The 13,137-nt window shown below is 33.2% G+C and overlaps 1 pseudogene; it reads left to right on the forward strand.

Annotated features, from left to right (window-relative positions):
- The first annotated feature begins 272 nt into the window (after positions 1–272).
- LOC135321197 (programmed cell death protein 6-like) lies at positions 273–1,306 on the forward strand (annotated as a pseudogene).
- The last annotated feature ends 11,831 nt before the right edge of the window (positions 1,307–13,137 follow it).

Genomic DNA, 13,137 nt, shown 5'->3' on the forward strand with positions numbered 1-13,137 from the left:
ACTAGCTTATAAACAATTTGTAAGAAGACATAAATATTGATTAAAACAATAGTTCAATTCTTTGAATTGTTGGTTGTATAACAAAGTTTATTAAGTCTGTTGTATAGATTTTTTTTGCTTTCATAACATTCATTTAAACAAACTGATCATGTTGCTTTTTCTACAGAGCTGCCAAATATGTGAAACAACACTCCAAAGAAACTGCATTAAAATTTTAAACAGGGGAGCCGCCCGCGTCCAGCCGGAGTCTCGGCCCAGCCGCGCCGCGGCCCATGGCCGCCTACCCATACCGCCTGGGCCGCGGGGCCGGCCCCGCCGCGGGCGCCGCGCTGCCGGACCAGAGCTTCCTGTGGAACGTCTTCCGGAGGGTTGACAAAGACAGGAGCGGCGTGATATCGGACAAGGAGCTTCAACAAGCGCTGTCAAATGGCACGTGGACTCCGTTTAAGCCAGTGACTGGTCGATCATCTCCATGTTTGACCGGGAGAACAAGGCCGGCGTGAGCTTCAGCGAGTTCACAGGCGTCTGGAAGTACATCGCGAACTGGCAGCACGGCTTCCGCACCTACGACAGGGACAACTCGGGCATGATCGACAGGAACGAGCTCAAGCAAGCCCCCTCAGGTTTTGGGTACCGGCTCTCCGACCAGTTTCATGACATCCTCATTCGCAAGTTCGACAGACAAGGACGAGGTCAGATTGCCTTTGACGACTTCATCCAGGGCTGCATCATCTTGCAGAGGCTGACAGATATATTCAGACGCTACGACACGGACCAGGATGGTTGGATTCAGGTGTCGTATGAACAGTACCTCTCCATGGTCTTCAGCATCGTATGACATGGGCCTTCTGCAAGTACCAACATGGCTTACGGATAAAAGAGACTGAAAATGCCAAATCTCTTATTTTAACAAAACGAACACGGATGCAGTTAGATACTGTTCCTGTTTTAGGTTTTGTATAACGAATATTTGGGGACCCAAATGTACATATGTGGATAAGCTGGTTAATGTTTCACAACCGTAACAATAGTCGTGTCAGATGTAGACATTTGATTTGAGACTTCACCTGTGCCATGAGGTGAGATGTAATGATGTTTCACATCTTCTGCATGCATAGAACTCATCATGTGCTTTTCTAGATAGCTCCCATTCTAGAGTGAAGATACCTTATTAGCCAATAGGAATTTTAAATAATATGGAACTTGCACAGAAGGCTGCTACCATGCCTTACTTTTTAAAGAGGTTTACTCTATTCACTTGCATTTGCAGCACAAGCAATAAAGCACACAGGCCCTTGTCAAAAAAAAAAAATTTTTAAACAGAATTTTACTGGGTTAATTTTTTTTTTCCAGTACACTTGCTTAGAGCCTAATGCTACAAATAATATTTTCAAATGTCAGATACAATTTCTTTCTTTTATGAAAGTGTGTTGGCTAGGTTAAAGTATTAACTAATCTTCCCACAGAGCACAATGATTATGAAAAATTATATATAGAAAAATGTGTTTACATGTTGAATTTAATATACAAATACTTTATTTCTATATATTTAAATATGTATTAATCTAATTAAGAAGTAGAAAATGTTTAATGGCATTTAAAAATAATTATGGTTGTACAAAAATGTACCTATAGCAAAAATATGTTTTTCTCAAGATTATAGTTATTTTTTAATATTGGAAATGTTGGAAAAAGTACTGTCACAATCTATTTACTATTGTATTATATTATAAGAAGGGTTAGGTTTGACAAAATATTTTCTTAAATTATAAACATTATTCACTTTGGTATTGCAAGAATAACGCCACTGATTGCATTATCAGAGTAGAAAAGTGAAATGTCAACATGAATGTTAATTTTTAAAAGGTAAAGGCATAATCAGAAAAACAATATTACTAGCATTATTCCCCAAAAGAAAGTATATCATAAATGGTAAAACCCAACAACACCCACATCACCAAAAATAACTAAATTAAAATACAATATGGGTGGTGTCTATACAAAAGGAGGAAACCTGGACACAGACTGTCACAGAGGCAAGACCATGTGAAGACACAGGGAGAAGACAGCTGCCTTTAAGCCAAGGAGAGAGACCACAGAAGGAACCGATCTGAAGCCCTGACTTGAGGATGGTAGAATTGCAAGGAAAAAATCCTGCTGTTTAGGCCATTCAGTCAGTGGTATTTGATTCTGGCAACCCTAGTAAACTAAGCCATCCAACACAAGATCACATTATGTCTAGAATGAATTAATTACATTAACTAAATTATGTTTGACTAATTTAATTATTTGAAATAATAAAAATAGCATAACCTATCAAATGAAATGAAATTTCAAGCTGCCTAGAACTTGAAAAAGATTTTTAAAAGTTGTTAGCTCAACAAGGACCTGTAACATAGCACAGGGAACTGTATTCAATTTCTTGTAATAACATATAATGAAAAATAATCTGAAAAGAAAAAATACGTATGTATGTATATGTATAATTGAATTGCTTTGCTGTATACCTGAAACTAACATTGTAAATCAACTAAACATCAATAAAATTTTTTAAAGAAATTATTGGCCCAAGTAGGAATTGAAACTGCGATATAAAATAGAACAAAACATGAACGCTCAACCCATTAAAACTTACTAAATGCAAAGTTGAAACCAGAGAATATTCTCATATTTAAATGTCTCAGAGAAGGGATGACAATAAAATAAAGCATATAACTAAATTTTTTTAAAAAATGATAAAAATGATAAAAAACTGATAAAATATGATAATAGCGGTACACAGAAATTACAGAAAATCCACAGGTTTTTCTGATAACTACATTCTAGATTTGGCTCATTCAAAAATGCAGTGTAATTCCAAATCAAATCAAGAAAAATAAAAATAAATAAATATTAGAAATGCACACAATTTGTGTGAGAAGTGGACATAACTATAGAAACTAAGTAAATATCTTGTAAAAATTTATTCTTAGACATTGACAAGAGTTGATAAAAACTGACAAATTGAATCAATGAAAAAAATTAGGAAAAGTTGTTTAAGGAGTGAATTTCAAAATCAAAGTGGATAAAGATGGCTTAATAGATTTGGTTTTCAAATTTACAAAGAAAAATATAAATCTCATGTTAAATGTATTATTATAATGTAGAATATACAAATGTACCCCAATTAATATTTCAAATCCCATTAACCCTTATGTCAAAATATTTTAGCATAACTTTTACTCAAATACTAAATAAGCTTAGGTAAGCATATATCTAAAAATGCAACATATTATAAATAAAATCTGGAAATATGTTAAAACAATGACTAAAATCTATTTTATTTTGGGAATGTAAGTATAGTTTGATACTAGGATTTTTCACTTATATATAATTTTGATTTGATAAATTATTAAATATAAAGTAATATACTTCACATTAAATTTTAGTTTTAACATTTATAATTTAATATTTTATTGAATCAAAAGAAAAAAAATTACATAAAATGTTATTAAATGTTGCAGTGTCATTTGAGGACATTATATAATGTCATTTGAGAAAATAATAAAATATCTTTATTAACTTTTTAAAGGATATTCCTTTATATAACAATGACTATGTTTCAAGTAAATGGTGACACATTAGAAGTGTATGTCTTAAAGGTGTGAAGAAAACACAGATGGACTGTATTACCTGGGTAATACAATAGCTAATACAATAGTTAATACAATAATTCAATCTAGCTAATACAATAATTCAATAAGGAAACATGCTGAACACATAGCTGCAAGAAGAACTCAGTATTAAATTATTATAGATGGTATTATCCACCTAGAGAAACTCAGAACACTTACAAACCTACTAACAATAGTAAAAGAAATTCAAATGGTAGCAAAATGAAGATTCATTGGTCTCTCATACACCCACATGATAGGGGTGAAACCCTAAGAAAGCCATTCTCAGTAGCAAGTGCAAGTTTTACCACAGAATAGAATAGAATATTGCTTCCCACCAGTAAAAGATTTTCTAGGGGGATTCTACTGGCCTGAGCATGGTCCACTCTTACCTCCAGCACATGATGGAACAAATCAATTTTATTTTTAAAGTTTGACCATACTTATTTATTTACTTACTCTTATATCACTTTGCTCTTGTTAAGGTTGGGAGTTCTGTGACAGTTTTCATTATTTTCTGTGTCAGCCTTCAATATCAATCCTGTCTTTTCCACCTTACATCTCATACATATTTCTAATTCAAAAAGATACATGCACCCTGATGTGCATAGCAGCACTATATACAATAGTCAAGACATGGAAGCAACCTAAATGTCCACTGACAGATGACCAGATAAAGAAGTTGTGGTGTATATATATATATATATATATATATATATATATACATATATATATACATATATATATATATATATATATGTATATATATATATTGGTGTATATATATATATACACCAATATACATATATATACACACATACATATATACATATATATATATGGAATACTACTCAGCCATAAAAAAAGAATAAAATAATGCCATTTGCAGCAACATGGATGGACCTAGAGACCGTCATTCTAAGTGAAGTAAGCCAGAAAAAGAAAGAAAAATACCGTATGACATCACTCATATCTGGAATCTAATTTTAAAAAAAAGACACCATGAACTCATCTACAGAACAGAAACAGACTTGCAGATACAGTAAACAATCTATGGTTACCAGGGAAAGGGGGTGGGAAGGGATAAATTTAGGAGTTTGAGATTTGCAAACTATATATAAAAACAGATTTTTAAAAATGTTTCTTCTGTATAGTACAGGGAAGTATGTTCAATATCTTGTAATAATTTTTAACAAAAAAGAATATGAAAATGAATATATGTATATATATACATGACTGGGGTATTGTGCTGTACACCAGAAACTGACACACTGTAACTGACAACTGCAATTTAAAAAAAAATTGAGGAAAAAAAAGATAAACAGGCAAAGGACAGAAAGAAGGAATATAAAAGAAATGTGTGTATTTCATATGGAAGTAAACATCAGAAATGTCCAGTTTTGAAAATGATTGAAGAAATTAAAACTAAAGCCATGATGAGGCAAAAAAAAGAAAAAGAATATTTCTAAATAACTTTTAAGATTGTCTGCTTAATGGTACAGAAAAAGAATTGTAGTGTGTGTGTACATATGTGCATGTGTACCCAATGTGAGTATGTATGTTACCCAATATAAGTATGTATGTTAAAAGTAAATTTAAGCCATTTATATTTATTTGTATAGCATTTTACTCTAAATTTTGTCGTATTTTCATGCTTTTTCCTTATAAATTTACTTTTTTCGCTAACTTACTACATATTTTTCCTATTTAGTTCCTTTTCCTAACTTTACAAGTTAACTATCATTAGGCTTAAACATTTTTTAATCTACATTTCTCTAATTATCACTAGAAATAATATCTCTTTATTCTTTTCCCATTGAAACATATGAAGTCATTTAGTTTTTCTTAATTTTCTTACACCTGATATGATCTCTTATTTTCCATTGATATTATTTTAAAATATTTAACATCATTTAAAATATAAATTCAATATTTGCATGTAGTATTTTTTGATATGCAAGACATGAATACATAATAAAAATTTAAAACTCAAAATAAGGGAAGTTGCAACTACAATAAAATGTTTGTTTTTAAAAGACATTAAATATAAAGTATTAATAAAAAGCATTAGTACAAATACTTGTCTAAATATTTTTATGAATGTGTTTGTAACACTATATATAATAGCAGATAGATAGACATATAGATGTCAATTTATCAAAACCAATAGGGTTCAAAACCATAATGAGATATCATTTCACACTTACTAGAATAGCTGAAGTTTAAAAGCATATAAAATTAGTTGTTAAGGATGTGAAGTTGGAAACTTCATTCACTGTTAGTGAGGCTGTAAAATGATTCAGCCACTTTGGAAAACAGTCTGGCAGTTCTTCAAAAGATTAAATAGAGTTACAATATGACCCAGCAATTCTACTCCTAGCTATAGATGCAAGAGAAATGAAAGCACATCTATACGAAAGTTTGTCCGTGAATGTTTATAGCATCATTATTCATAATAGCCCAAAAAAATGTGGAAACAGCCAAGTGTCCAGCAGTGGATGAATTGATAAAATTTGGCATATACATACAATGGAATATTATTTGGTCACAAAAGGAATGAAACACTTGCACATGCTACAGCCTGGGTGAACCTTGAAAACATCATGCTAAGAGAAAGAAGCCAGTCACAAAAGATCACATGCCATATGCTTCCATGCATACAAAAGCCTAAGATAGGAATATCTATATAAATAGAAAGTAGAGTAATGTTATTTAGGGTTGAGAGGATAAGGCAGGGGATTAGGGTAGCAATAGCTAAAGGATACAGGAGTTCTTCAGGTAAGGAAAATGTTCTGAAATTGACTGTCACACATATTTTTGAATATACTAAAAAATATTGTATTGTACATTTTAAATGTATAAGTTTTATTGTATGTGAGATATAGCTCAATAAAATTGTTAAACTCATTTCTTCTTTGAAATTATTTAAATCAAAGGAAAGAAACAAATGATAGTAATAGAATAGTCAACCCCTCTCTGATACAAATTTCTTTTCTAAAGACAAAACTCAAAGTGACATTTCACTATTTTTCATTTCCACATACTGTCTCCTGCTTGTGATGCCCTTCCTTTATTCCTACACCAACAAAAAAATCTAATTCTCATTATTCTCTGAGCAGTTCCATGTCACCTCACCTGACTCTTTTCCTCTTCCAGGCAACATAGTCACTAATGTAACCTGTATTTTCTTAGCACTGTGTTCATACTGCACTTCCAAACATTGCACTTGATCAAAATAATATACCACAATTTCAGTTTCCTCCACTAAACCAGGAGATTTTAAAAGACAGTCCTCTGTAACCATTTTTTGTTTTAATACTCAGCATTCAACACTGTGTGATTTAGACATGAATTTCACTTGAAGAAGCAGATACAAATTCACTTTTGTGGAATATCCATTTCAGGGCACCAAGGGGAGAAGAGAAATAGATGTCTATTGATTTTTTTTCCTAAATTTCACTCATTGTCATAATTTCTCTTTATAGTCAAGGATGATGCATCTGCCCATTAATATTATAATGGAAATAAGTTTTCTCCAGGTTATCCAAAAGTATGGAAATACATACTGCAACTATTTTTAATAAAAATGATTGTTTTGTCTTATAAATCTATATATAAACTGAACATATATTTTCATATATTCTTATTTCACATTTTATATATATATTTTTTAATTTACCTTAGAGATACGCACTTTTGGGTTTTGTGGTTATTCTCATTATGTTGGAAGACTTTTCTCTCTCAAAAAAATAAATTTGTTCAATAATGTCACTGTTAAATGAGAAATTCTGAGAAATGATGACATAGTCGCAAAATCAGAATATGCCTTCTAACAACATAGGTATTTAGATGATATTTCAATATTTAATATTTACAGATAAATTTAAAAATTAACATCCTATGTCCAATCAAATTTGGAAATGAAGAAAGCCATTTTTTGATGTACTTAGAATTGTCAGGAATACTTTTGACAGTGCCCATCTTTTAGAAGCAACTTCAAATGAAAAAGCAGAAGAGAAATGAACATTGGCAGGATGAAGCTTGAGGCTCTTTAAGCTGTCAACTTGTCATTTTTTAGAGAATTACATTCCACTTAAAATGGTTTTACATTACTTCTAATGCTGCTTTTACTGTTGTTTCCCATGAGCTGATTTCACTATACATACCAGAGGTAAAATATTTCTTATATGATTTATTTTCCCAGGATGTTAGATATAATATATATTTTTACCCTCTCTGTATTTTCCCCATTATACACCACAGTTTCCTTAAGGGAGTGCTTATCTATGCTTATCTATGGTGGGACTTAATGTTTAAGGGTTAATTGAAAAGTTTTTTATGTCATAAAATAAAATATCTTGTTGGACTTCACTTCATCATTTTGAAGAAATACAAAATGGCCTTGGTGATTCCAGAAAAATTTGGATCCCACAAGAGGATGCACTGCCTTAAGTAACTTTCATAGTATAATGAGAAAAATTGAAGCAGAGAAAATATATTTTCCTTTCTAGCTTATTATAGTAATAAATCATATAATTAACAAATGGATGGATTCTTTTACAACTGCAAATTAGATAGGAATAGAGCAACATGATTTTGTAAAAAAAAAAAAAAAGAAATACAGAAAGCTTTGCTTTATTCTATACTCATTCTATTTGGGGAATACTAAAGAGAAATTTTTAAATCAATGACATTTATACATAAAGAGAAATGAAGGTATTTAACTGTTGTCTAGTGAGTGGATAATGTAGTCAATGTAGTCAGTATAGGTCAATATGAATTATATCACCTGACTTGAAGAGAAAAGGCCTGGGTTCAAATCTTACATCCTTCATTCACAAGTTGTGGGATCCTGAGCAAATGGTTTAGCCTCACAGTATTAGATGAAGTATCAGAAGTCTGCTGTAAATAGATTATTTTGAAATTTAAGATATATATTGGAAACTTCTGGGCAGAGAGCCTGGCTCAAAATTGGTCCTGAATAAAATGCTAGCTTACTCTGTATTTAATAGGATGATGTTTAAAATGGATCAGCCCATGCTGCATTTTTGCCAGATAGTCATAACTATTCTTGCCCTTTCCTCTTCCTCACTGTCTTACTTCCCTCCTCCCCATTTTATAAGCGGCTTGATCTTCAACATTCATCACCTTAGAAGAGAAATGGTATCAGTGCTGGAGGAGGTCACTGGGTGGATGTGACGACCAGTTGACTCTCGAGCTGGATCCGGGCAACTGGAGGCTCCTCACCCCCTCCCCTGTCCCTGGAATGCAGGCTCTTCCCACCACTCCCACAGTGAGAGTAACTTTCAAGGACGCAGCCTGGAGTGAGCAACATGTTTTAGAAACCATCAGGACAGTGCACTTGACTGTCTTTTAAGTCCTCTATATAAACTTTTAAGAGCCTGGTGGGGGCACAGATCTGTCTGTCTTTCAGCCACCCAAGACAAGACTTCTAGGTAAGTTCTCTTGCTTATTAAAACCACCGTCTAACTCTTTGGAGTAATCTGCCTCTTTCTTAGGTCTCGCCTTGCCTCCATATGTGGAGGCCAGTTTGCGACCCACATACAGCCAAACACAGACATCAGTTCTTTTTTAATTTTAAAAACATTTTCCTTAGGAGAATCATTTGGAAGAAAAAGTGGAATAGTTAAAGAGCCAGGCTAGTCTCCAAATAGGAGGAAATAAAAATCAGATGAAATTCAGGTGGTCCTTTATCATGTGTTCCACATGAAATCCATTTGGAGTCCCAGCCCTGTGTGAGAGAAGGCTGGCGGGCTCCACCCAGATTTTCAACCTCCAGGAGCACAGATGCACCGTGCTCCTATTTGCAGGAAAATCCCATGTGAGGCAAGAACCAGGACTGTTTATAACTAGCATAGGGCAGAAGCAACAGAATAAAAGCAGCTAAGAATTTTTTTTCCCCTGGGCAGAATCCTGATATGGGCTCAGAATTCCCACACTCAGCTTGGATCAGGATAATTAAAATGTTTACTATGTTACTATGTCACCAAAAATGGCATATAATAGTGAACAGCTTTGAACATAAGGTTTCCCATGGCCACACAGGGGAAATGACAGAGTAGAACATTTTCCCTGCCCCTGAGAGGGACATATATGAAGCAGAGAGTGAACCAAATAAGGAGAAACTTTGGTTAAGGGTCAAGAATGGCGCAGAGGCAACTAAAGTGGATAAATATCCTGATGTCAAGCAGGATGATAGGACCGCAGGTGCGATTAGACTCATGATGCTCAGGAAAAAAAGCCACCACTCCTCTCTCCAGCCATGGTTTTACACTTCCTAAGTCCTCCAGAGCTTACACAAAGCTTTGGAAAAGTGAGAGAATTCTGAATTTATAGAGATTACGCACATGATATGTGGTAGAACAAGGACTCATACTTGATATGATTCAGTAACAGAAAAATTAAATTACATTTCTTACACACCTGAGTTTCTAGATGGATATCCATATGTTCTAATAACAAATTTAGATCATTGAAATCTTTATTTTTGGAAATTTGTTTGTTGTTAGCTATAGGGAACACTGATATGTTTAAAAATAAGTTGAAAGTACTGAGAACACAATACTGCCTGATAAGTAGCATCTATGAGGAGAGACGTGGTTTAATTGGGGATCAGAATTGAAGGCACCTGTATTATCAATAGTTTGAAAATAAATATCAAGGTGAAATTAAAAAAATGACTGAATCTTTTTCTTGACTGATTTTTTTTAATGCTGCTAATTTCTGCCAATAAGGATTTTTCTAAACCTCTCATAGATTGCAGTAATTGCATGTTCTTTAATTGAGAGATAATGTATTAATTATATTTTTAAGCATTCTGTCTTAGTTCAAATACATAGAAGTAATAACATTACAATCTTCCAGATATTTAAATATAAGCCTCCAAGTATTCTCTTTCCAAATCTTTTTTTATTAAAATATGCATATATATGAATACCACACGTATAAATCTAAGAACTAAATGTGACTTAAATCTAATCATTTAAAAAATACATGATAATATGTAAAGTATGTGGTAGATGTAGAAAACACAAAGATAAACAAAAAATGGTGGCTGGAGAGCTTATACTCTAGTGGATAAATAAGACACATGCAAAAATATCTAAAATGCAAGATATAAAGTGATAAATGTTAAAGCTTGACTGATAAATTATGAAAATTAAGTAATTAAAGCAGTACTCCTGGGCATAGGGATCAGGGAAAATTTCCTGGAGAAGAAAACCAGCAAAATGGATTTAAGCAAAGAGAATAGAAGAAAGGGCATTCTAGGAAGAGAAGCTGGGGAGAAAAATCAGTAGGTGAGGAAGGGGAAGAAGCAAAATATTTTACCTCAATTTTGTGAGAAATGAGAGCAGCACTGTGTAACAGAACTTTCTGAGAGTGAAAATATCCAGGATACGTGCTATCCGGTGCGACAGCACTAGCCACGGGGTTACTGACCACTTGAAATGTAGCACTGTGACTAAGGAACTCAGTTTATAAATATATTCAATCTTAATTACTTTAACCTGTCATTTCGATAGCCATGTGTGTCTGGTGAGTACCATACTGACAGAGCAAATTAGCGTGTGTGAATTGTGACAAACAAGGATGAACCCAGTTTGTGGGCTGAGTAATAGACTAGTGAGCAATGGGAAACATTTCAAGTTGGCTGGTAGGAGAATATGAAGAACAGAGATAGGAAAAAAACCAAGATGACCAATAACTGATACTCTTGTGAATGAGCAAACAGGAATAAAACAGAAACAAGAGGGAAGGAATCTTTGGTGAACACCTTTGCGACAGTGTATTCTAGATGCAGTGAGAGCCCCAGTTAGAATAACCTCATTTAGATGAAGCAATGCATAACAAGGAATCTTTCATGGATGCACTTGCCAGTACTTGGCATTACCTTATCCAGGAAGATTTCTTTGACTTCTGCTCAGTCTATTTTTACCTCTCCTCATTTCCTCCAACATCAGTTAGGAGTTTCTGGTATACAATATCAAAGCTGCCTTGGATATTTTTATAGTATTATTTTACAGGACTGTAACTTTATGGTTAACTATCTGTCCTAGTAGCCTGAAAATTACAAAATGGCAGAATGTGGTTTATAAGGCATGGTATCTGGCAGTGCTGGGAACGTGAAAGTCGTTCCCTGTGTGTTAATTGGATTGAATAGGCAAGAAGGAAGGTACTAATAACAAACATTAAAAGTCTGAATTATTGGAAGGATGGTGATGCCATGAGCAAAATGGAGAATGCAGAAAAATGTATTTAGCAGAAGTTGGTAAATCATTTCAGGCATGCTACATTTATGATTTCTGGCAACATTAAAGTAGTGCTAGAGGTAAAAAAGAATTTAGCTGGGGGAGAGCTGTTAATAAGAAAGGTATAAGTATGAGCAAAGCAAGCCACAGAAGTGATAACTAAAGCTGCAACTACCTAGGAGACTGGGAAAATGTGCACATATAAAAGGAAACTGGATTAATTAGCACAAATTAATTTTATGTTTAATGAAATAAATAGGAGTTTTGCTTATTTAAATACAGTGATATGAAAAAATTATTGAAGACTTAGTTTTCTATTTTGTTCTCTGAAACAAGAATAATTTTTTTTAACTTCCTTCCATTTATTTGGGTGTTAGTGTCACCAATACTGAGTTCAAGTAAATTGCTGAGGCATTAACAGCTCAATATCCTAAGGTTTGCTTGTGGTATGTGAGACATACTACACACAGGTCTATTCACAAGTCAAGGTAGAAAAATGTATGAATTATCATTATTTTTCTAGGGTTAATTAATTATATCTTCATACTCTTTCATGTAGTAGACTAATATTATTCTTTAAACTTGTTCAGAACTAGATGTGACTTAGTGGAAATAAAAGGGAAATCAAAAGGTCTGAGTTCTAGACCCGACATAAAATAACTGACTGAATGTTGGCAAATAATGTTTCTCAGCATTGGGATTATCACCAATTAATGGCTGAATCAAGATTCTGTCCCCATGACCTAATAACTTCCCAAAGACCCAATCTCCAAATACCATCACACTGAACAGTAGGATTTAACATAGAACTGGGGGCGAGGGGCACAAGTATTCAGTCTATAGCTCCCATAATGTCTTAGTCACATTATATTTTTGTCCTCAATGTAGTGACAGTACATTTTATTTCTATTATCAATCCTGATACATTTTCTTCCCTCAATAAAGTGAATCACTTTTCTGATCAACACTGTCCAGTATCATCCTTTATGCTATGTTCTTTAATTTCATTATTCAACATAATCCTCATGAAGAACTTACAACTTAAGGATTTTCATATTTCTGCTCCACAGGAACAACTAAGTCACTTCTGACAGTCTTATCAAGAGGTATACAAATACTATTTGCTAAATAAATCAATAATTAAAAAAAATAAATTTGGATTTGGATGTACTAAAATAAAATTACATTTCAAAAGCTTGATAGAGTCATAAAAT

This window comes from Camelus dromedarius, chromosome 4 (assembly GCF_036321535.1).
Source record: "Camelus dromedarius isolate mCamDro1 chromosome 4, mCamDro1.pat, whole genome shotgun sequence".
Classification (NCBI taxonomy): Eukaryota; Metazoa; Chordata; class Mammalia; order Artiodactyla; family Camelidae; genus Camelus; species Camelus dromedarius.